Source organism: Hippocampus zosterae, chromosome 20 (genome assembly GCF_025434085.1).
Source record: "Hippocampus zosterae strain Florida chromosome 20, ASM2543408v3, whole genome shotgun sequence".
Taxonomy (NCBI): domain Eukaryota; kingdom Metazoa; phylum Chordata; class Actinopteri; order Syngnathiformes; family Syngnathidae; genus Hippocampus; species Hippocampus zosterae.
The window spans coordinates 4866918-4890659 of NC_067470.1; the positions used below are offsets into that span (position 1 = coordinate 4866918).

The following is a 23742-nucleotide window of genomic DNA, read 5'->3' on the forward strand; positions in this document are numbered from 1 at the left end:
GTTGAGCTTTTATCAACTCAATTATTGTTATATACAGTCCGTGATGCTGTCGTGCAGAGTTGTACTGCAAGCTGCTGGGATTTGCTGCTAATGTTTTGCCTCTCAGAAAAATTAAACAAGAATTCATCATCCTCACTTGGAAGATTGTCACTCTGAATGTCTGGGCGCAGCTTTAACACCACTGCAAAATATGACCATTCGTAAATTAGGATCGCTCTCTGACAGACCATCCATCCACTTTATGTCTTGGGTGATCAAGAACCTTTCCAGCTGACTTTTGGCGAGAGGCGGGATATCAACTGAACTAGTCGCCGGTCAATTGCAGGGTCTCAGGCCATCAATCAAAACAATTTGTGAAGGTGATATTTTGATGATCAAGTGTGTTACTTTTGTTGTTGTTGATCGACTGATATGGACGTTTATTGTAAAAAAAAAGCTTTGGGCCAGGAAGGTACTGGATAGAATGGTTGTACAGGGATTTTCTGTCTTTATTTTGTAGGGAGTAGGGGCAGTTTCAAAATTCGTGGGGCGGGTTGGGGGGTGGGGGTGTATAGTATTAAAACAGAGTTACATAAAAGAAAATACTTTGTTTACATTGTCATGTCACAAAAGTGCAGCAGGTGGCGCCAAAGTGCCACCACTTCTTCTTAGCTTCCGGGTTCATTGGGTCCATTATGACACGGATTCCTTCCATCAGTCGCTGTCCACTTTGGCTCAGGATCATTTCTGAGATGAGTGGCTTATTACCGACGCAGATTAACGGCGTGAGGCCACGTGTGCTGCCACAATTAGGGAATTAATCTTAGCATTTGAAAGAAAATTTCAATTTCCCACAGGCGTATTAATTGGGCTGCTTTGCTCTTATTAAACAGTTTTTATTATTACACAGTAATTACATGCATATACGGTCAAGCTGAGACCATTGCTTAGTGACAATGTGAAATGTAATTTGAAAGAGGGGGAGGAAAATAAAATCAACCTGAATCACCTTTCCTCCCTAGAGACCCTCCCAGAATAATTATTCTTAACTTAAACCAACATTCTTAATTTGACTTTACTCCTCCACCCGTGCACAAAAAGACACCTTGTATCCCATCATTGTAATTTCCTCACACAGCCGATGGGTGCACGGTTCACTGTGACTCCTCTCCCACCTCTGCATGAAATTAGTAAATTCAATAATTTGGGTTGATTTAAGAATGCACGGGGAGACTGAAAGGGTCATATGCACATAGGTAATCAATACTAATTAGCATTTCATTTCTCCACCCTCACTTTCTTTTTTGGCTGGAATGTGATCTCATCGGGCTGATTAAAGGTTGCAAATGAAGGCTCCTCACTTTGGGACTCTCATCAAATCCCGGAGCATTGAGAGCAACTTTGTCTTCATTTAACGCTGCATCATCTTCAGACAAGACTGCAAGCGTAGCGCTGGAATAGACGCTTGAAATTCATGCTCATATTGACCTTTTTAGATTAAAAACACATTCACCATCTCATGTTCTGTATCTGTCCTGGATGTAGCGGTTGGGTTAAAATGCAGTGGCACTCATCCAATAGGCATCATTTGGATTTCATTCCATTTTAAGCATCAAAAGCACCCCCCCCCCCCCACCCCACCACCCCAAAAAATAAAAATACAAAACCTGATGTGCTTTTCTTAGTGTGTTTTTCTGTCACCATCACAGGTGCCAGTGATGGCGAAAGAGATATGTGAGATGATAACCACAGAACTAGAAGGGAAACCTTCTGTGACACAGGGAAGGTGTGGGCTGCTCAGATCCAGTACGATATGCGCAAAGATATTTTAATAATTCAAAATTACATACACACATGTCGAAAATGTGTCACAACCAAATTGACTTTATTCTGAGGCCTGTGCGGATTTTGGGGGGAGAGTATGAAGTGCTGCTCCCATGACTGAAAATGTTTTTGTCTTTACGGGCATTTGCTTGTTGTGTCAATCTCAAAGCGCCACCCCTAGCTGTCATAATAATCATAAAGCTTAGCGTATTTTGATCAAATCAGAACGCAAGGAAGGTTTTAACTGCGGAGGGACAAGAGCATCTTATGTGGCTTTCAATGGGAACAAATCGAAAGTCCATCATTGTCCGACACCATTTACTTGTGAAGTTCCACTGAATCTCACTGTAAAGAGTGTTGGTAAATTATCTCACGTTGAAATAAGCAATCATTTTTCAGTTCCGATGAGCAGCAAAACATGCAAGGAATCAACAAGGACCCGCCGAGCTCAAAGCTGAAACACCAACAGCGTTTTCAGTCACTGCAGTCCCGATTGGCTGCATTGGAAACTTTGCCGCTGCCTTTTCCAGACACTGAATAAAGGATTTGATCCAGCTTACGCAAATGAGAGGCGCTCTGGCTTAAAACAAGTCCGGCGAGTTGCTCTCCAATTTAGGCTCCCCGCAGTACTCATCGGAGAATCTCCTTTTGACAATTAAGACACCCATGGAGGCATGGAAAGCTCTCAATTCCATTAGCCTCTGTTGCTGTTTCACTCTATCTATCCACTGAGCCTTAACTTACTTATTAGTACAAGCTGCCGTATTTTGTTAGGGAAGCGATTAGTGAAAACTACATGAAAAGGCAATTTCCCCCCCCCCCCCCCCCCTTCTCTCCCTTCACTCTCATTGAGATGAGACAGATCTAAAGAATGGCATTTGCGCGCTAATGAAATTCGCTCTGCATCATTTCAGATGTTAATCTTTGGGAGAAAGTGACTTGTGTCTTTATTTACTCGTTTCTGGGTGACAAATGGCCGCGGTTGGCTGAAAATTACATCGCCGGCTCAGACTTGAACCGGCGGCTAGGAGCGTCAGCTTAGTGACTGCAGCGCCACTTTGATGCATTGGAGTTAATATCTGCCTGACATTTCTCAGCACAGATTTTCATCACTGGATTCATCTGTACATTTGGAGCAATATGATAAATGAGGCAGGACAATCATTGCCCCCCCCCCCCATTCCTCTGTGCAGAAAGGTTACGTTTGTTTGTGCTCAAACGTGGATTTAAGGATTTCAAGTGTTTCGCACAAGCTTTGCGTTTGCAATTGACTTTTTGCGCATATTTCGTTGTCGTCGTCGTCGTCGCGCCCCGATGTGCCGACGCGAAGGCCAATGTGGCGGCCGTGCACTTGTGACACAATATAGACGGCGGCGGTAATGGAACTGACGTTAATTTGATAGAGCGCTCACTAACATGCAAAGTCACTCGCAGTTCATAAGAATAATATTAACTCGGCATTAACATGCAAGGCTGTCTGTTGCGCCAGATGCCAGGCGATTTACAGAGCTGGCGCTGCAACCTGTCTTTCTGGGCCACGAGTGGATCGTGAATCATAGCCCAAGATTGTGCTCGGTAAGACGAGCTTAATTCTTACTGTCTGCCAGTGTGTGCGCGCGTATACAGTATTTACATATATCACTGTGCTGCTGACGCACTGGCTGCAGGGAGACATTGTGACACAGACACCATTCTTGAAAAGCGGAAAATACTCTGCACTGCTAAATTATAATAACGCCCTGACAACTTTGTGAAAGTAAACCCCAATTTTGCCTGGTGGAATCTTACCGGTATAAAGCGTAACGTGCAGCGCGGTCACACTAGACTTATTCACACACCGTGGATCTGTTTACTCAAAATTTAGTGCCACTCATTTCTGTATAACGCGGTACCTTGGCTTACAAGTGCCGCGGTTTATGAGTTTTGCAGTTGGAAGATACACAGACATTGCCAGTGCAAATGTTTTTTTTGGGCAGAGAGGCGGTACCAGATTCATGATATTTAAATACATTTTTATGAGGGGGAGAGGGGTTAATATACAAGTAAATTGAGTTATAAACTTAGTCAATAGCCATATGGAGCCAATTGAACTCGTATGTCAAGGTACCTCTGTGTATTCTATGACTTGAATTTCAAGGGTGCAAACAATTACGACAGCCGGCGCAGCTTACGGTGCAGGGTGAGACACCGAACATGTTTATCACTATGACGCGAATATAGCTATCCCAGCATGATGAATTGCTAGCATGCCCTTGAGCCCAACATACACACACAAAATGCACGCTCACATATACAGTATATAAAAAGTGTAGCCAAAGGCTGACGGCTATTTAGTCCCAGCCATTAACACTAATCAAACCTCCCTTCACCTGATAAGAGCCGCAGGGGTCATCTACCGACTGCGAGCGGCCAGTTTACTCCTTGCTAACGCTGACCAGCCTTAAACAAGGTGCCACCGGTGCAAAGCGCGGTGGTGATGAAGGGATCCAAGTGCAACGTTCGGAAAGTGAAAGAAAGCGCAATAGATTACATAGATTGTGTCGCAAATGGGTAAGAGCGCATTTGAAATACATTTATTGAACATGCCCTCGTGGAGACACGGCATGCGGGGTTGCGCATATCACACCGAAGCGCACGCGCGCGCACACAACTAAACACGTACCGTTTCCATGGTTTCAAAGGAAATTGGATCACAATGATATCCTTGCAATTTTCACGCCAGGAATTTTGTGCTTCTGATGAGTGTCAACCATACAGAAAAAGGCAGAGTGAAGGGGGGGGGGGCTACACTTTAGATTCCATTGGAGGCCGTTTGACCTTCGATGTAGTCATTTTTCTTCATTAATATTCAATTTAGGGATAATGGGATCAAAACACTTAAAATGGAATGTAAAATGTTCATGCGTTCATAGAAGAACAAATAAATTAAAAAATCTTGGCTCGCCTCTGGGGCCCCCACTGTCTCATCCAGTGTGTGAGCCCACTCTCTCTCCAAAATTAAGCATTCAAATAATAAAAACACTGTACCTGCTGTGAAGCATAGAGGAAAATTATGCTCTGGGGGCTGCTTTACTCCAGCTGGGACTGGGTGACTTAAATCAGGCGAAAGCCCCCAAAACACAAAGCTAAAAAGACTCAAGAATGGCTAAGAAGTTAAGAGGACTAGAGTATAATAACTAGTGTCTCGTTATCTCTTTGCCCACAAAAAAAAAAAAAAAAAAACTCATTTTCATCCCAAATGAGGTACTGAAATCGGACAAAACTGCTGCTACGGCACCCAGGCTGTTCTCTTTTGACTGCACAAAAAGGTACCGGTAATTGTTTCTTGCTTTTTATTCATCGAAACAATGACTGTCATGGTTGCTTGTTTTCATTGTACAAGGATTGGTTTCATATACAGTATATATATATATATATATATATATATATATATATATATATATATATATATATATTTTACAGGACAGTCAGTACGCTTTATAATATGGATTTTCCAGGATTTACAGTCCTGGATTCTTGCTAATCCAGTTGCAATACAAGGTTAAAAGGTTGCACACTTGGGTGACAATATGTAGATGAGCTCAATGACAAAAAAAAAAGTGTGTTCGTTGACTGTATTTTGAGGGAAAAAAAACCCAACTCTGCGCAAAATAACATGCTAAACATGAATGTTGTTTTAAACTCACGACACATTATTGTTACCCTACAACAAGTCCAGAATGGTATGTCGTGAGCACTGTCCGGATAAATTCTGGTGTGGGACACACATACGTATACGCACAGGTGCCTATATAATATGGATTGGTTATTGACCATAGCTCATGAAAGATGCAGTTATGTATATGAGCTTTGGGTGAGTGAGCACAGGCCAAAGGGTCAAAGCAAGCCACTATCCTCAAACTTCAGCTCTTCCCTGCCACACAAACCCTCTGCTGTCATAATGATTTCCTAAAACCAAATCACAGACTGCAGTCTTCATTTCATTAGTCAAAACTGTCACAATAAATATTCCTCACCGTTTTTTTTTTTTTTTTTACCCTTCATGATGAAGATGAGACACTGACTTGCAGAAAAGAGTAGCTGTTTAAATCTTCACGCGGAGAAAGATTGACTAGCGTAGTGTTGGGTGACTGAATAACAAACAGTAACGTTAGATTCAATTTGAAATTAATATTTTCTTTTCCAAATTGTATGGACTGAATACCCTATGAGAGGACTGCATTCAGGATTGCACCGCTGTTCAATGCTGCTCAGCACGTGAAAAAGTTGATTGAAGCCTGTGGGTTTTGCTTGAGCACAAAAACCCCCCAAACATATCTGCTAATAGGTAAATGTGTGAATGTCGAACCATAAATATGTACTAAGAACTGTACTAAACTGGAGGAGGACGCCTCGAGCATACGGTTTTATTGTATGGCCAGACACCCCGTTCCAAATATGCTCTCACGCAAACGCTCTCTTGACTTTTTTCACGAGTCTTGTTTTCTTCAAATCAAGGACGGGTTTCTGACCTGTAAGCAAGTTGTTGTTTAACAAAAACTGAAGAGGTGCACAGGAAGCTGATTCCTACAAATGCACAAGAAAATGGCAAAATGAAGGCTACGTATTTTAAAATTATACCCCCGTGGCTGAAACTGAAAAGTACCTTTGAAGCAAAACTTTATTTTTTTCACTGCTATGCACTATTTCTTGAAAGAGTTCTTGTTTTATCCAGTAACTTGCGTTGACTTCCCCTCCTACACGACCCACTCAAACAGCATGTTTTTCTCTTTTGACTGCAATGTTTTTGATGCTTTCGCACTTGCACACACTCTTACCTAAGGAATATAGTAATTTGCTGCGGAGTGGGATGCGAGTATACGAGCACCCACGTACTTGCTCACGTCTAGAGTCTGGAGGTTGTTTGGGCATGTATCACGAGCGGAATTAGTGATGAGTTGCCAAGAACATGTTGCAGAAAAAGACAAGAAAATCTGCACTGTCCTAATGTAGATTTCCATTGCTTCATACATGCATAATTGCATTTAATAGATATAAAAAAAAATGTTATGCGTCTAAATATTCATAAACGATAAGAGCTTAAGGCAAACTTGGCCAAACGCGTCGCATGTTTGAAAACTCGTTTTCTACGACATGCGTTTCAGTCAGAGTTGTTTTCTTGCCTTAATAAGGCCAATATGGCAACCGGCACACATTGTGCTGTATTACACCATCGCCACCAATTGAAATAATGAATTCCCAGCCTGACACAACGGCAGATGAGGGCATATTTGAACATTCAAAGAGCGAGCGTGGGGAGGGAGAAAAAAAAAAGAAGAAGAGGTGGGGAGAGGAGGGAGGATAAAACATTCCCAAAATTAATTTTCATCTCCAGGGTTCATGCATATTTAATAGCGAGCGCTTGAATATCACAGGGTAATGCTAGCCCGGCATGCATACAGAGGCCATGCTGCCGCGAGAAAATAAACGACCATGATCGTTGTCATGAGCAATAACTCTCGGTAGAGCCAGGAAACAAAATAGCCCGAAATGCTTTGATGAAGGCGGGAAACGGGGGAGGAAGAGAGAGAGAGAGAGGTAGCAAAGAGAAGCAGCAACAGAGGTTAAATACTGGCGGAGTGATGGGCCCTTTGCAGTTGCTGGGGCTGCCGCTGTCTTTGTTTTGGAAGAGCCGGGGCTGGGGAAGGGAGTCTGGGATTGCTGGGGAGGGGCTGACATGTGAGTGACAGTAAGTGACAAGCCCCGTGGACGGCATCCCGAGAGGCTTTCTGTTGCCAACAACCACCTCCATCACCTTTCAGTGAGTAAACACATCACAGAATCAGCACATGAAAGCACGCGACACTGCCAACGCGCTTGTCTCGCACTGGCGCGTGTGCCTTGCCGCGATAAAAAACCCACGCTTGTGCACACCTCCGTTTTTCGCCTTGTAAAATGCACGCCGGCAATTAAAACTGTACACGCAGTCCGTCCCGCTGATAAGAGCGCGATTGTGCGTTCTCACATTCAACTTCCCGTAGCCCCAAATGCACTCAAAGCTCATCCCAGCAGTGTCGCTTCACCTATTAAGGCCCCTTTATCCTGTATTCATTCCATGTGCGGCAGAAAAAGGGGGGAAAAAAAATGAGGCATGAAACAGCGTTGTCATGCCGAACTGAATTTTAATTACCAGACCGCCCCCCTCCCGCTCGCCTCGCGAGCTATCCCAGTTGGTGCGAAATAAAAGCAAGAAAAGGAGATAGCGAGAGAGAAAGATGAATGAAAGCAACGCATGCCTTTCTGAGGGGCAGACGGTGCCGTTAACATACGCAGCTATCACAGCTTGATGGGTGGGGGGGTGGGGGGGCAATATCACAGACAGTGTTCAGAGAACCTGGAGCGGATCACTTCAACTACCTCAATATGAAGGAAAAGAGAAAACGTGTTTTGTTCAATGGCTGCGCTGAAGTAGTCTGACGTGACATCATCACGCAGTGGCATCTAGCAACAAATTAGCTTGCCTTGCACAACATCCCCCCCCTTGAAAACAAAGTGGCGACTGTGGCTGCATCAGCCAGCGGTCATGAACCTGACAGGACTCCAAAGGGTGCCATGTAATGTCTTCGTTTGAAGCTATTCTGCGGCTGATTTACTCTTGCGCTATTTTGACGTCGTCGTATGCCATCGCACAACCTCTGTCGAGTTTCGGTTGGCACACGTGGTGTTCGGTTCACAGGCAAAACATCCGAGTCATTTTGGAAATTTAACTTCTGGATCAATCGCTGCAATCTATCCACGCCCCGAGGCCAACGATCCCCTTCCTCCACGCTTTATCGCTGGTATAAAGTATTTCTGCCCACAGAATACTATAGCGGTAGTGCTGTGCAAACACACACGTCCTCTTTTGCTCACTTCAAATATGCAGCTACATGCTGTCCTTGTATGAACTTCATGAACTCTATTATAAAACAAGAATGGAGGTCGTGTGAGTTAATTCGGTGGTTTGATAGTTTTACTTCCCCTGGATTTGGCAACGGAGATGGTAGCATGCATCTCTGTCATTATCTCCTGCTCTGCGGTCATTTTCAGTGGCACAGAATTGAACTTCTTGCATTCATAGACAAACAGGTTTTTATGGGCTTTTTATTCAGAAGGCCCGTTTAAACGAAGGGGTTCGCATTTTTCGCTTCTGCGCCCTAATCCACCTTGGGAGAAAAACTCAAGCTTTCGTCTGCTCCAATTTGATTCACTATTTACGCCGTGCAACTGTTTGACTTCGGCCCCAATTATACAGATGTGTTGAAAAGTGTTTTGTGGGTATCCTAAAGGCCCTGTCAGACAGTCCCGATCATTTGCTCTCCTCTAATGCCACGTGGCCCGTAAGCTTGATCAGGGTTTGCCCTCCATAACCATAACATGGCAAACTGCACTGAACTGTTCATTCATTCATTCATTCATTCATTCATTCATCTTCCGTACCGCTTGATCCTCACTAGGGTCGCGGGGGGTGCTGGAGCCTATCCCAGCAGTAGGCGGGGGACACCCTGAATCGGTTGCCAGCCAATCGCAGGGCACACAGAGACGAACAACCATCCACGCTCACACTCACACCTAGGGACAATTTAGAGTGTCCAATCTGCCTGCCATGCATATTTTTTGGAATGTGGGAGGAAACCGGAGCACCCGGAGAAAACCCACGCATGCCCGGGGAGAACATGCAAACTCCACACAGGGAGGCCGGAGCTGGAATCGAACCCGGTACCTCTGCACTGTGAAGCCGACGTGCTAACCACTGGACTACCGGGCCGCCCTGAACTGTTCATTTTGATGAAAATGTGATGATCCCTTCCATCCTCCCCCCACCACCTTTTTATTCCCTCGTTCCTCATGATCCAGCCCCCACGCCGGCGCTCTGAGCTCTCTGACAGCTCAGGGAGCCCCCACTAACTCATCTTAGCCTCTGGAGCCGCGACATCCTGCTTGTTTTATTTCCCACGCGCTAAATTGAGTCGTAAAGACTTGTAAAAATAACGACGGGCCACGTTTTTTTCCTTTTTTATTCTTTATTCCCTCAACCGCGCCACCGCTCCCTCGCACGCCCACCTCCCTCTTTCTGGCGAGTCCCAGGTGGGCTGTTTTGTCAACCCATTTAAAAGGTGTGACATGTTAACAAGACCGAGGATATTTACGCAACGCTGACCGGGGGCACGTCTGGATTCGGCAGCGTCTTTCAAAACTTCAAATATATTCATCCCGATCCGTCACGGGAGCGGGGATGGAGGCAGATCTAATCCCTCCGTCAAAGCGTGTGTGGCATTCGTTTCTACAGCATTATTCGCCATTTTCCCACGTCATGATGTAAACATATGGACACAAACAGCGTAGTCCAGAGCAAGAGGTTAATTTTTTAGGCTCAGCATGAGAACAAAAGAGCAGATCCATTTTGCATTCTCTCAATCTCACGCTGGTTACTCATGAACCCTTCCAGATCTGATGGTTGGTCCCACCAGCACTCCGCCTATGTTAAACAAAGGCAGTTAAAATGAAGAGGATGTTAAATTCCGCAAACGACAATGCAATTCATTCGGTGTAATTTGGTGACCGTGCACCTCATCAATTTCACCGCAGTGCTAGCTCAGCTACAGTACAGGCTACAGCCAGATTAAATTCAAGGAATCCTTTCACCCCAAAGCTTGCGATTGCTCTCAGTGTACAATGAATGACACTGTGCACAAATAAATACACGGACGACAAAAAATAAACAAAAAGCAAGTTTTTTTAAAAATTAAAAATAAATGTTTATTTCTTTGGTTATAATCCATAGTTTTCCCTTTCTTGAAGGGTTTAATTTATTATTCAGGGAACACACATTGCTAGCGAACAGTCTGACAGCCAACAAGGTAGATTGCTTCAATTTAAATGTTTCCCTTGCGGCCTTGTAGACCACCATAAAACCTACTTTAATGCTTAGTGTAAAAAAACAAAAAAAAAAGCAGCAGCTAATTCTTGGAAAGGTGCTCGTCTGCTAGCCAGTCGCCGCTGATGTGCCCTTGAGCAAGAGAGGGTGGAGATGCCAGCCATTACCATTCAGGTAAGTTGTACTTGTATCTCCTTGAGGGCTCAGCCATGTGTAAAGGAAGGCCACACTCAGTCTGCTTGTTGAAGGAGGGGGGGGGGGGGGGGGAAGTGCTTTCCATGCGAGCCGTGTCACTACGGATCTGTGTCACTTCTCTGCACCGAGCAAAGATGACAGTTGTTTTCATAGCAAAGGGTTGAGCTTGTGCACGCCACTGTGGTTCCCATTCAAAAGGAGAAATTAAGAACTGAGCAAGTGTTTACTGCAGTCCCCCGGAGGCGACAGGATTACATAGGATTTGGCTTCCGTCCAAAGAGGTCTCTTGTCACTGCTCCACCAGATGCACTTCCAACTCATCTTCAAACTCCGAGTGATAATTCCTGTATGTCAAAGCAAGAAACGTATTGATTTTGAATGCTATCCAAGACAAACCAGCCCAGGCGATCGGGTTCAAAGATCAAAGCGGTGAAGTGGGTTCCTTGCCTTCAAACGGTCCGGGATTATTGTCTGAGGACACGGCAATAAATGTATTGATTCTCTGAAGATACAGTATGTGACCTGTGATGCTGGGCGATATCTGAAACCTCATCTCAGATAAGTAGATACATGCTCCCTGTCAAAACCCTGCGCCAAATGAAACAAGGCTTGAAACGTTCAGAGGTTATCAGTGGAGGAACCTATTCATTTGGAATAATATGCAATTTCAGCACTCTGCGATTTAATTTCCATCTGATTATTTTTTGCTAATCTGCATGGCAATTTGTAGTTTGGCGAACAGGGGCTGAAAAAGCAATTGGACCGGCTCAGATGGATCATGTGGAAAAACAGTCAGTAATGGTGTTTGGGAGCGAGCGTGAGACGGGAGAAGAATCGAGTGAAGAATGTGCCGTGATGTGAGAAAAGCTTGAAAGCAACATGAGAAGAAGCTGCCTCTTATAGTAGAGCAGCCTGAAACGGATGGACGCATAGCTTGTGGGCAAAAAAAAAAAAAAAAAAAGGATTCAACTAGAAATGAATTGTGAATGAAAGGGCTTTGACGGCGATGAGTCCAGTCAGACAAAAACGAGGAAGGAATTTTGGCCTTCATTAATTTGTATCAAAGCTTCGTTCATGACTCCAAACACACTTTGCCAGATAAAACTTTCTTGAATGAGGGCGCAGCGCAATTGGAATTGACCAGTCTTTCTGCCTTCACTACATTTTTGAACACGCGATTCGGATAACCACATCATTCGAAACACTTCAGCACGATGCAGTTTTGTTTACTGCCGCAAGCTACGACAACAAACTGAAATGAACGCTTCTCTGAAGGTCTCAGTCGACGTCCGAAGTTTGACAGAGCGCTTGCGGTGGATCTCTTTCTCGTGTGATTCTGAAGCTTCCAGCAAGTGTATGAACTGCACTGTTACGCAAGAACAAGGAAGCTTCTCTTGCCAAATGTCCTTCAACAATCGTCTTGCATGCGCTTTTCACAATTTCAAATTGCGAATACTTGAATGTGAATCACGGTCTAACGTTGCCACTTTAGACTGAAAAAAAAGGGAAAAAAATGATATGATGAAAATGGTGTGCTACACTGTCCTAAAATGAATAAATAGTGAAATTTATGAAAATAAATTTGTCAACACACAAGCGGTCCGTTGGTCCCAGTAAAACAGACGCCCTTCTAGTCCACATCTGCAAGCGCCGTCTTCTTTTACAGTGGAGAGAGGGGCACACATGCACTATCAGCAAGGAGAAATAGAGTATCATCCTGAACTCGAGAAACACGATTCAAAGGAGCTTGTTATATTTCCGGCACTTCAAAAATCTTTGATTTAATCTAGAAGTTACTCTTTTTATCCTGCGTTTCCATGGAAACAAGCAAAGTTGGGGCAGGAAGGAATAAGCAGGAGGCTGGGCGGTGGGGTGGAGGGGGGGCTGATAAGGGGAAGATGAGAGAGGAGTGGAAGGGGGAGGAGTGACAACAGAGGGCTACTTTCATTTAGGAATTGAGGCAAGGGATGAAGGGATGAGGATTAGCTGTCACAATGAGGAAAAGGTGTCTGTCCTGTAGCTTCCTTTCCATCGCTCCACTTGCTCAAACTCCCTTCACCTCTGTGTCCTTGACAAGTCTGCTCACAAAGGTATTTATCAGCCCCCATTCCATTAATTACCATCCAATTAGCGACTCCCACAGTGGAACTGCTGCAAGACTGCGGTGTCGAGTCGCTTCACTTAGCCCAGTCTTGACACCTTCATGTTTTCCACTTCCCTCAAACTCGCAGCAAGAGCGCGAGGCGTGTTTTTCACAAAGAATCCCGAAGCCCGCTAATGCATCCGTTTCAATCGCATTCATTCATGCCGATGCCAGATTTGTCACGAAATAGCGATTTCAGCTAATTGGCGAGGCGGCTCGGCCGTGTGCGCTTGATTCCCCGTTTCCTGCTTCGACATTTTGCATGTTATTGATACAAGCTTATTTTGCGCCCCCTTCATTCAAAATCCTCAAAGGGAGGAGAGGGTGCAAAGTTAAGAATGACTTCTAAGGAGGCGAGGGGCTGGCCCTGAGAGAGCGGCGCTAATTGGCGCGCTTTGAGACCGGTCCGTTCGGGCTGTGGGCAAGGACAAGTGTGTGGCATCTCGGACTCGTCAGCACGGAATTAGCCGATGAGAGCCATTTTGACCAAATGCTTCCAGCCAGTGGCCGTCACGTGGGCTCATTGTGCTCCTCTCCGCCTTTTTGACAAGTGCAAAGCAAACACACTTGTGCTACCCTCACGCGCATCCCTGCACACACACACACGCGCGCAAACTCATTAAGCCTGTATGCTAAATACCTCAAGAGCTTGCTTAGCTGTGTACTTTGCATTCACAACAAATCCACTTCCAGTTTGTCATAACAAGCTCCTGCACACTTACATCTTAACCCAATTACAAAATAGCCATCCTCGTGGGTAACAAGCATATTTGCAGGATGAACGCAGACAGTTAGCACGTTTGTATTTGTAGAAGCTAGCCCATGATGTGTGTGTGGAGTTTCTGCAGTACTTCATGCCACCCACACTGCGCGCTGCCTCGGGCTGTTGACGAGTTCTTTTTCTGTGTACTGTTGAGGTTCCCCACCCCTCCCATCCACCTCAAAAAAAATAAAAATTCTACCACCCACCCCCAGACTTGAAGTATGCTGACAGAGCAGCTGCTGAGATGAACGCACTCTCTCTCACTCACACGTACACACACACACTGGTGTTTGGCGCTTTGATCAGACGCGCATGCCGCATTTGAGTGCAGGCTATAACGCAATATTTAGAGTAATTTGGAACGTGTCTTTGCGCGCGTGTAGCTGTGTGACGGAAAAAAATCTTACAATTTCCATTAATATTCAGATCACCACTCATAACTTCCATACATTCAAATGTATGAGAGTCAAATGACAAATTGTTACCGTTACACCTTAAAATTATGAACAAAGTCACATCTGCAACCATTTGCTGTTGTTGTTAAAAGTCATTTCATGTTGCATTACTAGCTTTTGAAACATACAAACAAGAATTAAACAGACTCAGCGGTATAGTTAAATGTGCTCTGTGGTTTCATTGAATCAATCAGATGTCAGATAAAAATCTAAATAACTATTCTTTTCAGGAAGGGAAAAAACTTTTTTCTTTACTCATGAGCTGGACCCAACCGCAACTAACTGGCAAAAGGTGGAATCCACCCCACTCAAGCCATTCAGACTCACATTCGCATCTACGGTGAGTTTTGCATTGAGCTTGGTTTCATTTTTCATGACTGGTCTTCTGTTGCAATTTTGCGCCCAGTCAATCAAAAGTATTCACATAGAACTGCAACAAGTCAGTAAAGAGCTGCATTTTTTTTCAGCTTTAAGACACTTTTCCGAGCTAAACAAATTAATTACTCTCCCCATCAAGCCATACATGTGACAGACAACTCAAAAAGGCAAGGCAAAGAACTGATCAGATCTGTAGCGAGAGGCGACAGTGCACACACAAGGACGAACACATACTGGCATAGGGCAAAGGCAGACCAGGACCATTTAAACACAAGGCAACAGGTGGAAACAATCAGGGCGGGGCTGACAATCAGAAAGGAGAGTCGTTCTTTCAAAATAAAACAGGAAGTGACCAGACAGACACAAACGACCCTCACTGCGGTGTCACATGCAAAGAGATACACCAGAGTGAAAGGCCCACTCAATGCTGCACCCCTTGAGCTGCTCACACTATCAACGACAAGTAGCAGCCATCTTGTGTCCAGAGTGGGATGTGAACTTTGACCCTTTAACTCCAAAGCACAGGACATCTCATCTTAAAAAAACAGGTACATGCATTCTGCAGCAACCTGTGCAAATGTGGCAGATACAGGAAAAGCAGATCATGATCGCATGGACACGTCCTGTGAGGATGGTGAAATGCCTCGGTCTCCAAGTGGGGACGCGAGGTCGTTAGCATCCGGAAATCTAAAGTTAAACACATCGGAAAGGTGCGAGTAAAAAGACAGAAAAAACATGGACTCAATGGACTGATTACAGACCTGACCTTTTATCTGATGGCTCACTAATTGAATCATGTGGTAAATAGATGATGATGATGGTGGCTGTGGTGATGATGATGATAATCAAGAAAATGGCTTTTTTTTTCCAAGGGAGGAGGTAGTCGTAATTGCCTTTTAAATGGAGGGCTGTGTGGGAAAAGTCAAAGACATCGGGATGACATGAATAATACAAGAAGTAGGTGAGATAAAACCAGAAGCCCTGAGCTTGCACTAAAATAGAACTAACCTCGCGATTATTACTGACACAAAGCGAAAACGATCATTATGGGGACCATATACAGGCCGTTAGTAATTTGGAATGAGCAACTGAGCTCAAAGGTAATAGCACTGGAGGCGAGGAGAGCATGAATTTTTAAAAAGTTTTTCCTACTGTAAAAAAATAAAATTAAAAAAAACCAGACAACACCCCTAGAACAGCCATCACACACAGGAGCGGAAATCAAAAAGTGTGAGACTCAAGCTACTGCCACTTGATACGGCTTGGTGCAAGAGAGTCAAATGATTGACATAATCAGAATCGTAATAATTGCCACGGAAATAGCGCTGCCAATCAAGCAATCATGTCGGTGTGCAGGCGATGGTAATTGGGAAACATGGTGACTAACAACGTCAATGTGAGCTTTCCCCACCAACACCTGCAACATTGGCACAATTCAGTCACACAATAATGACAGGCAAGCCCTGTCGTCAGAGCGTTGCACAAACAGGGACGCCTGCTCGTGCCTTACGACTGAGAAAATGTGCAGCTCATTGCGCAGTGACAAATTAATCTAATCCAAGTTGTGACCACGCTAAAACGCGGTTATTCATGAAAGCTTTACTGATTTGGATTTTCAGATTGTTGGGGGTGGGGGGGGGGGGGATCACGTCAAAATTACAACCCGGTGAATGCGTTTATTTGCTGTTGCTTGTGTTCAGGGCCAAGGGTCAGTTGGAGCCCGTTGCAACGGACTTCAAAGTGAGTGGAGGAATTTGCCAGTCAATCACAAAGCGCATACAGAGCATTCGAGCAGTGATTGGCAACCAAGGTGCTGCGGCACACTCGCGTGCCTTGAGGGATCATCAAGGGTGCCGTGGAAAAAAAAAATATCCATCAACGTGAACGGGTGCAGAAATTCAGCGCTCTACCTTGGCAAAGTCTTTTGTATTGCACGAGGACTAAGCGTGCATGCCAAACTGGGAACAAGGGTCTATTTTCCGTCAGCTATTCGCCAAGTAGAGTTTGACAATTTGGCGTAAACGAAGGCCACTGCTCGCCTGCTCAAATCTCTCAAACGAGGCGAACCTTTCGAGTAGTTCGGCAAGAGATTAAGTGACCTCCCTGCCATGACCCTCTATTAGAGAGAATGTGACGGCACAATCCCTCCTTCGCCCTAACAATCCTGACTTGAGAATTGTTTTCCCATGATTGTTCCTTCACTTTTGAGAGCTGAAGGTGAGGGACTATGCACTTTGTCTCTGTATCTTTTCTCCACAGAAACATTCATGTCTGTTCCCCCCCATTATATATATCCCAAAAATTCAGGATTGCGAAATGATCCCTGATTTTATTACTTCTGATTGGAATGCTTTCATCTGTTGTGCAGGGTGTTCGGAAAGTCACGGTGCACTTAGGAGACACATTTTCATTTACGAATGCAGGATGTACTCTTTTGTGTTGAAACTTGTCTGGTTATAAAAATAGAAGTGCACAGTACTTTCTGAACATCCTGAAGTCTGCTTTTTGAATCTATAGTGTTTTTATGTATTATCCCCTCCACCCCCAACGTTCGCATAGAAAGTATCAACTTTAAATATGCACATAAAAAGCTGTGAATGAATCTGCGTATGAACCCCGGAGCAATGTCGCATAAAAGGTGTTTTCAGATTATTTTAACCCAAATGAAGGCAGATTTGGAATTCACAATAATCTGATTCAACGGTAAGAAATCGAATGGGTTCCAATCATATTCATATCGCCTTGCACCAATGCATTTCATTTTCTGTTCGTCCACTGCATTGGCTACATGTGTGGATCCACCCGTTCAGTGAAGCGTAATTTGTCGGCCTGATGATCAAGTTCCACCATCAACGGGGAAAATAGAGTCATTGCTTGTGCATTTCTCTTCTGTTCACTTTGCTGTTTTCTTTTCTTTAGCCTCAGGGCTTGAGCACAAATTCAAGGAGCCACAAGGCACCCCCGGGTCTGTCCCTGGTCTTCATGGTCACACAAAACCAGATTCACATTGGCAGAGCGAGCAAAAGAGGTGAAAAGTGCTCTGTAATTCTTGAGCCTTGATATTTTCACGAGAGCAGGTCACATATACGATATACTAAGACACCTGGGAGCTGTTTCAATTTCGGGAAAATACGCAGAATATGTCTCCTTTAAATAACAGGATTACGTAAAAAAACGACTCCACTGGTTTTGCAATATTTGGTTCTCATACAAATGAGGATTGTTTGCTCCGGGCGGAAGTCTGCTCTCTACTGATTGTCATTTGAGTTGTCGACATCCCGAATGAATAAATGAAACACTTGGAAGCTATATGGTCATGATTTTTTTTATTGAAAATGTCTGTTTCCCTGGCTGCGCGTGACACGGCGAACTGTTGTGTTAAAGCAGCAGGACAAGCTTTCGGATTTATACGGTGTCCCGTCTTCCTCCGTGGGAGCCTTCTTCCACCTTCACAGCCCTCCTGAGACAGAGAGCAGCGGTGCCTTGGACTCCTCTGTGTGCCTTCATCCGTTTTCTTTACGTTCAACGTCTCTAAGTCCTCCTTAACTTTTTAGGCATGTTGAGATGTGAATCACATTATCACGGATTAGCGGGCTGCATGGGACTCCATTACGATAGATAATCACCTTCTGCAGCGGCTGCGCTGCGTCTAATACTATTCGGTCCCGCTCCTCCACGGAGGGCCAGCATGGTGTGAACAGCTGGCGTCTCCCTCGGTTATTATGCCGAACGTTGCAAGGTTTGGGAACTGGTGTATGTCTGAGGCTTGTGGGCCACAGTGCCACATGCCATCGCCCATCTCCACTTTGCACTTTTAACGCGATTTACCTCCAATAAGACAAATCGCCTAAGTCGAAATGTTGTTGTGGTCTCAGACTGTTGATTGTACATACGATTATACAAGCTAGGGAGAAAGTCTGAAATGTCTGAAAATCAGTTGCCAATAATGGTAATGGAGGGAACAAGTAATATCTTGTTTTGTTTTTTTCTCTGCATGTGGTTGGTGGTTGGCAACAGTATGAAGAAAGATTTTTTTTTTTTCCATGAGGGGATTCAGAGCAGCAAGAAAATACTACTGCACCATAGTGGAAATTACGGAGTGCAATACTGGAGTCTTTTTTTTTTTTTTGTGGTCATTACTAACTGTGCATCCTCATCTCTTACAACAGCCAGCACTTACATCACACATACAGTTTGCTTCAGCAAACTCCAGCTGTGCCCGTAATGAATATTTCTGCAACCTAAAGGAATGGAGTGAAACCGTAAAATCCGGCTTATCGGGTTTTAAACATCAAATGAAGGTCTGTGATTGTTTGGCCTCGAGTAAGCAATAAACCGAATGTGTAGTAAACTTTGGGGCGGTTAAATTAGTTTTTTTTCCCCAGTACAACTTTTGAATTTGATGTATGGTGTTCCTAATGATTTGGCAACCGAGCGTATACAAATGCCGAAAAGCACCCCTGTATTTGCAAAGTGATTTCTAAATGATATATTTTGGCATTTTCCTAATTACATTATACAGATTGACTGACTCGCCCACTATCTCTCATTCTCCACCCATAATGTAAAGCTGGAAATCATCTTTCCTCAACCTCCCACGGTGGCCTCAAGTTGACTCAACCTTAAGTTCACCCCTCTTTACACACCCCAATTTCCTCGCCACGCTAATCTCCCGTGTGCATTTTGCTTCACATGGCTCAATGTTTGTCTCTGGCTTTCACTCGCCACCCCGGGGCAGGTAGCCGTAATGGCCCAGACAGGAAACCACAGTGAGGCTGGACCCGGTCGTGTTGATCCTAATGAGAATGGGAACCAACAGACACACACAAATTGGGCAACGCGCGTGTGCGCACACAAATTTGTATCGCTTCACGTTGTTCTTATTGGAGCCACGGGGGGGATTTGATGATTAAAAATGGCTCTTTGCAGCCACAAGACGTTTCCTAGATTTCTGGGCTTTTATGTAAAGTGGCACTCTCAGCCAATAGGATGTGCAGTCGTTTCAATATAAACACTCGGCTATACTTTCATTTTTCTTTGTAAACTCAATTAGTCAGAGTTACAGAAAGTGCTGCCGTCAACGGAACAAATGAGCGCAACTGAGCAGTTGTTCACAGTACATTTGGACAGATTTTCTATATTTACAGTCTATAATGAGATGTAGCACCTTTACAAAGATCAAAAAAATAAAATAAAAATCTCAGCGTCAGCAATATCATCAATACAGAATGCATATTTGTATCTCATTATATTAAAATACCTACATTAAAAAAAAAGGTGTATCTACCGTTGTGGTTGTGAGTGCACATCCAAATTAGTTGAGGAGTCAACTCGACACACTCACTTTTGGTGGAGTTAGTGGATTCTTTTAAGCTCTCATTTATGTTTGGCAGGCAATATATTCAGAAAATGTTTAATACTTTTCAGATGCTAACGATGATCTCAAAGTACTGAGCATACAATACATTGGAAGAAAGTCAGCCACAACAGGATGTCTATGTAGGTGACGAATTAAAACATTCTCAATAGTTTAACACAGTTTAAATCATCAGTTAAAATCATTTTATATTAATAAAATAATTATTGGAATTGGATTGAGTTCTACCAGCTGAAGGTAATCCAATATTAATGCAGACTTTTTTTTTTAGGAATGTTTTTCCTAAATGCAAAAGCAGGCGAAAAAGCTTTCTTTCCCTGGAATCATCAGTGGCTTTAATGTAATTCATGTGAATAATTACAGATAATCACGCTCAATTATGCACCTAATGCTAATATGACTAATCACGTGATTTAATGAACACAGCCCTGACAATTAGGAATATACCAAAGAAGATTATGAAGTTAATGAATGTAAGAATTATTGCTGTCAGTTACTTTTATGCTTTCTAAATGCCTACCCTGCATCTCTTTTTGTTGAGTTTGGATGTCAAAGCACTCTCACTGGACACCTCGTGAGGTATGCGCGCAAGATAGCCTACATCGATGTGATTTTGTCTATTTTTTGTACAGGGACACACAAGTCAATCAGCACCATCTTGCACACTACTACTACTAATGTGTCTTGGAGGACTGGAGGAGTTGGTCAAACTTGACCATGACGGAGCGAATGGGCCGGGGCTCCCAATCCCGGGATCCGGTTTACAGGACATCACCCTTGTATTATTCATGCGATGGCCCTTTTACATGCTGTTGTCCCCGAAGGTTTGTTCCCATCTCAAAGCGGTGGGTGTACCATTAACACAATGATTGTGGCTAGTTGAAATATAAAAAATGACCTTTGCTCGAGGGTGCCCGCGCCATTAGCCAAAGGTCAAAAGAGACAACGCATTTAACATTAGCCACAGAATCGGTGGCGAGGATATCGATCACTTTAAATCACACTGGACCTTCAACTTCATTGCTCACCGTTTGAATGAATCAAGCGACTTGGGTGGCATGTTTACCTTGATGACCTTTGGCTTTGTTTGCATGAACGTACATAAAATAATATTTGCGTGAACGATGTGAGTGTTGATGTTTGAGTGTGTGCATATAGATGTACCACCGATATAGGTGGTCCTTGTGACCACATCATACTTATTGTTTCTCTCAAACATCACATCTCGCAATGTGTTGAAGTTGAGGTCAGCAGAAGGGGTTATTCAGGAATAATACATGATAACGAGCTTTTCCAGCTGGTCCTGTTCTGTTCTGGTCCTGTTCATGAATGCAGCTTTCACATTTGTCCATGTCAGCCAGTGTAACACATGTAGTATACGTGTTATTTAACAGAATGATACTCAAAAAGACATCCGGATCAACAAACCAGGGCTATAGAGGTTCGGAATGTACCTCAGCCTTGGTCCGTCAAAGTAGTAAATATTGCAAAAGACCCGTGAAAATGAGTCGTGCGTGCACCTTACCGCAACAAAAAAAAAATATATATATATGTATATATATATAAAAAAACGAAACATTTGTTAGGTTTTTGAGATCCGTGACTCAAGTGGGTGTGGCGCAAACAACTTGGTAGGCGGACCTGTCTCTCTTAGGCCCCTCCTCCAGGTTTTGATCCCATGCAAATACTTTTTTTAACGATGTATAATTATTGTCAAATATTAAAAATATCGTCATCCCTCATAAAATATACACGCCTACTACATTTTCAAATATTAAAACATTCGTCGTCCCTCATGAACGTTCAACGTTTGAATTCCTCGCCACTGGTGGGCAGTTAAAAGGACACAGACGTGTCTGGGTAGCGCCGACCTCTCGGCCCTGTGAACACGCATAATGTTGCCATGCTCAGACTGATGTTTATAATGGAGGAACAGGATGACCTTTATGATGAATTAATAATTGATAGAGTAATTGGACTGGCCGTTTACTGGGTCAAGGAAGCCCAAGGTTTTCGCCGCCAAAAGAGAGCCATTATTCTGCTTTGTGTGGCCAGCAAAGGGCAAACAGCAGATCAAATATTCACCATCAAGTGCGCACACACAATTAGCCCTGGCCTAATATGGCTGACTTCACAGAAAGTCTCAATGCGAAGCGAGCCGCAGCTACTGGCGGTCACCTTGCAGGGGTTGGTCAACATGGCTGCGAATATGACGACGAACGACGCTGGCGGGGAGAATGATGTTCATCAGGGAGTGTCAACAGTGTGGCAGACAAACGGTTGAATATAAATGGGTTGGGGACGGGGAGTGTTTTCACTTCAATTAAACTGGATTGGCACAGAAATGCGTAATGGGTCACGCACGTGAGCGCGGTGCCGTGCGTGTCTCGAGCATGTCACTCTTGATGTGCTCCCTCTTCCAGACGTTCTCATATTAAGATCAACGGCATTCACCCCTCCGAGCCCCTCCAATATCCATGAAATGCCACCAAGGTTTGCATGTCAACTTTTGACATGGCGGATTCGCCATCCATTAAGGCATAATGACGTGAAAGATCTATTATTTGGTGCTTAGCTCTGCATGCAAATCACACGGAGGTCAAGTGTAATTGAAGTGTGGTGTTTGAGTGCCTTGTCGACTTTTGGAGTCGTCCCTTTGAACACTAATGGTGTGTTGTGATTGATTCGCTCCTTAGTTTGACGGTTAAATGTATGAGTTTGCTTGTCAAGACACGAAAGAAACCTGCGATAGGTTGGTTCATAAAATGAAAGCGTTTTATGCAATGGAAGACAGAAAGCAGATGATGGGTCAGGGCCTTCTCGATAGCAGGAAGCGTAAATTGCTCTGCATTGACGAGAAGAGCAATTTTGTTGGAAAAAGTGATACAGGCTAACCGACTTTCGGAATGCACACCGCTTTATTTCAGAAATTATCATACATATTTCCTTTTCAAGTCATACGGATGGGCTTTGACTCAATAAACTGACCATGAGGAAACTGACCATTTGCATTCATTTTAAATCGCCGAAAATACATATTTCTCATTTAGCTGAATAAGGACTCTAAAATATTGGGATCTCGGCGTGATGCCGTATTATCATACAGTACGACCACAAAAACAAACAAGGAACGTTTCAGGCATTTTTGACACAGCTCTTGTATTGGATCTAATTAAATGTTGGGGCCAGTGAGTTTATATATCCCTCCCCCACTCGATTTGAAAAAAGAACAAGAGCTAAGAATGGTTCTTTTTTTAACAAAAATGGAACAGTCAAGCCTCGTAGCCCAGACGTCTGCTTTGAAATCTTCTTCCCTGCTGCTCAGAGTTGTGTTGGCGCTCAGTCGATCACCTCGCAAATATTCTCTCTGCAACATGACAACTGATTCCAACAGATGTGCAGAGATGAGGGCAGATGAGTGTACCGACATCAGAAAAAAAAATCCTCTCCTCTCTGAATGGGACCGGAGTTGAAAAACATGCATTGCGACGTGCACATCAGACGCAGGCAAACTCCACCGTGAAACTATCCCCTCCTTTTCTCTTCTCCTTCTGTACTGAAGAGGGAGTCAAAGAATGCTTACGCGTGGAAAATTCCAAGGCTTTGCGATCGAGATCAAGTAGAATTTTTACTGTACTGGTGTGGGGTGAAAATCCCATGCTGCATTTGCAGAAGGGGTGCGATCCCATTAGCTATTCTCGTCCATTTCTGAGATGGTGCTTGGGGCAGGTG

General features: G+C 44.0%; 2 protein-coding genes across 2 annotated transcripts in view; one reads left to right on the forward strand and one right to left on the reverse strand.

Annotated features, from left to right (window-relative positions):
• LOC127593357 (leukocyte elastase inhibitor-like) overlaps positions 1-23742 on the reverse strand; it is a 281443-nt gene that overhangs the window by 248069 nt on the left and 9632 nt on the right. The window lies entirely within an intron of this gene.
• Positions 1-23742, forward strand: part of LOC127593348 (WD repeat-containing protein 37-like) — a 217927-nt gene that overhangs the window by 169689 nt on the left and 24496 nt on the right. The window lies entirely within an intron of this gene.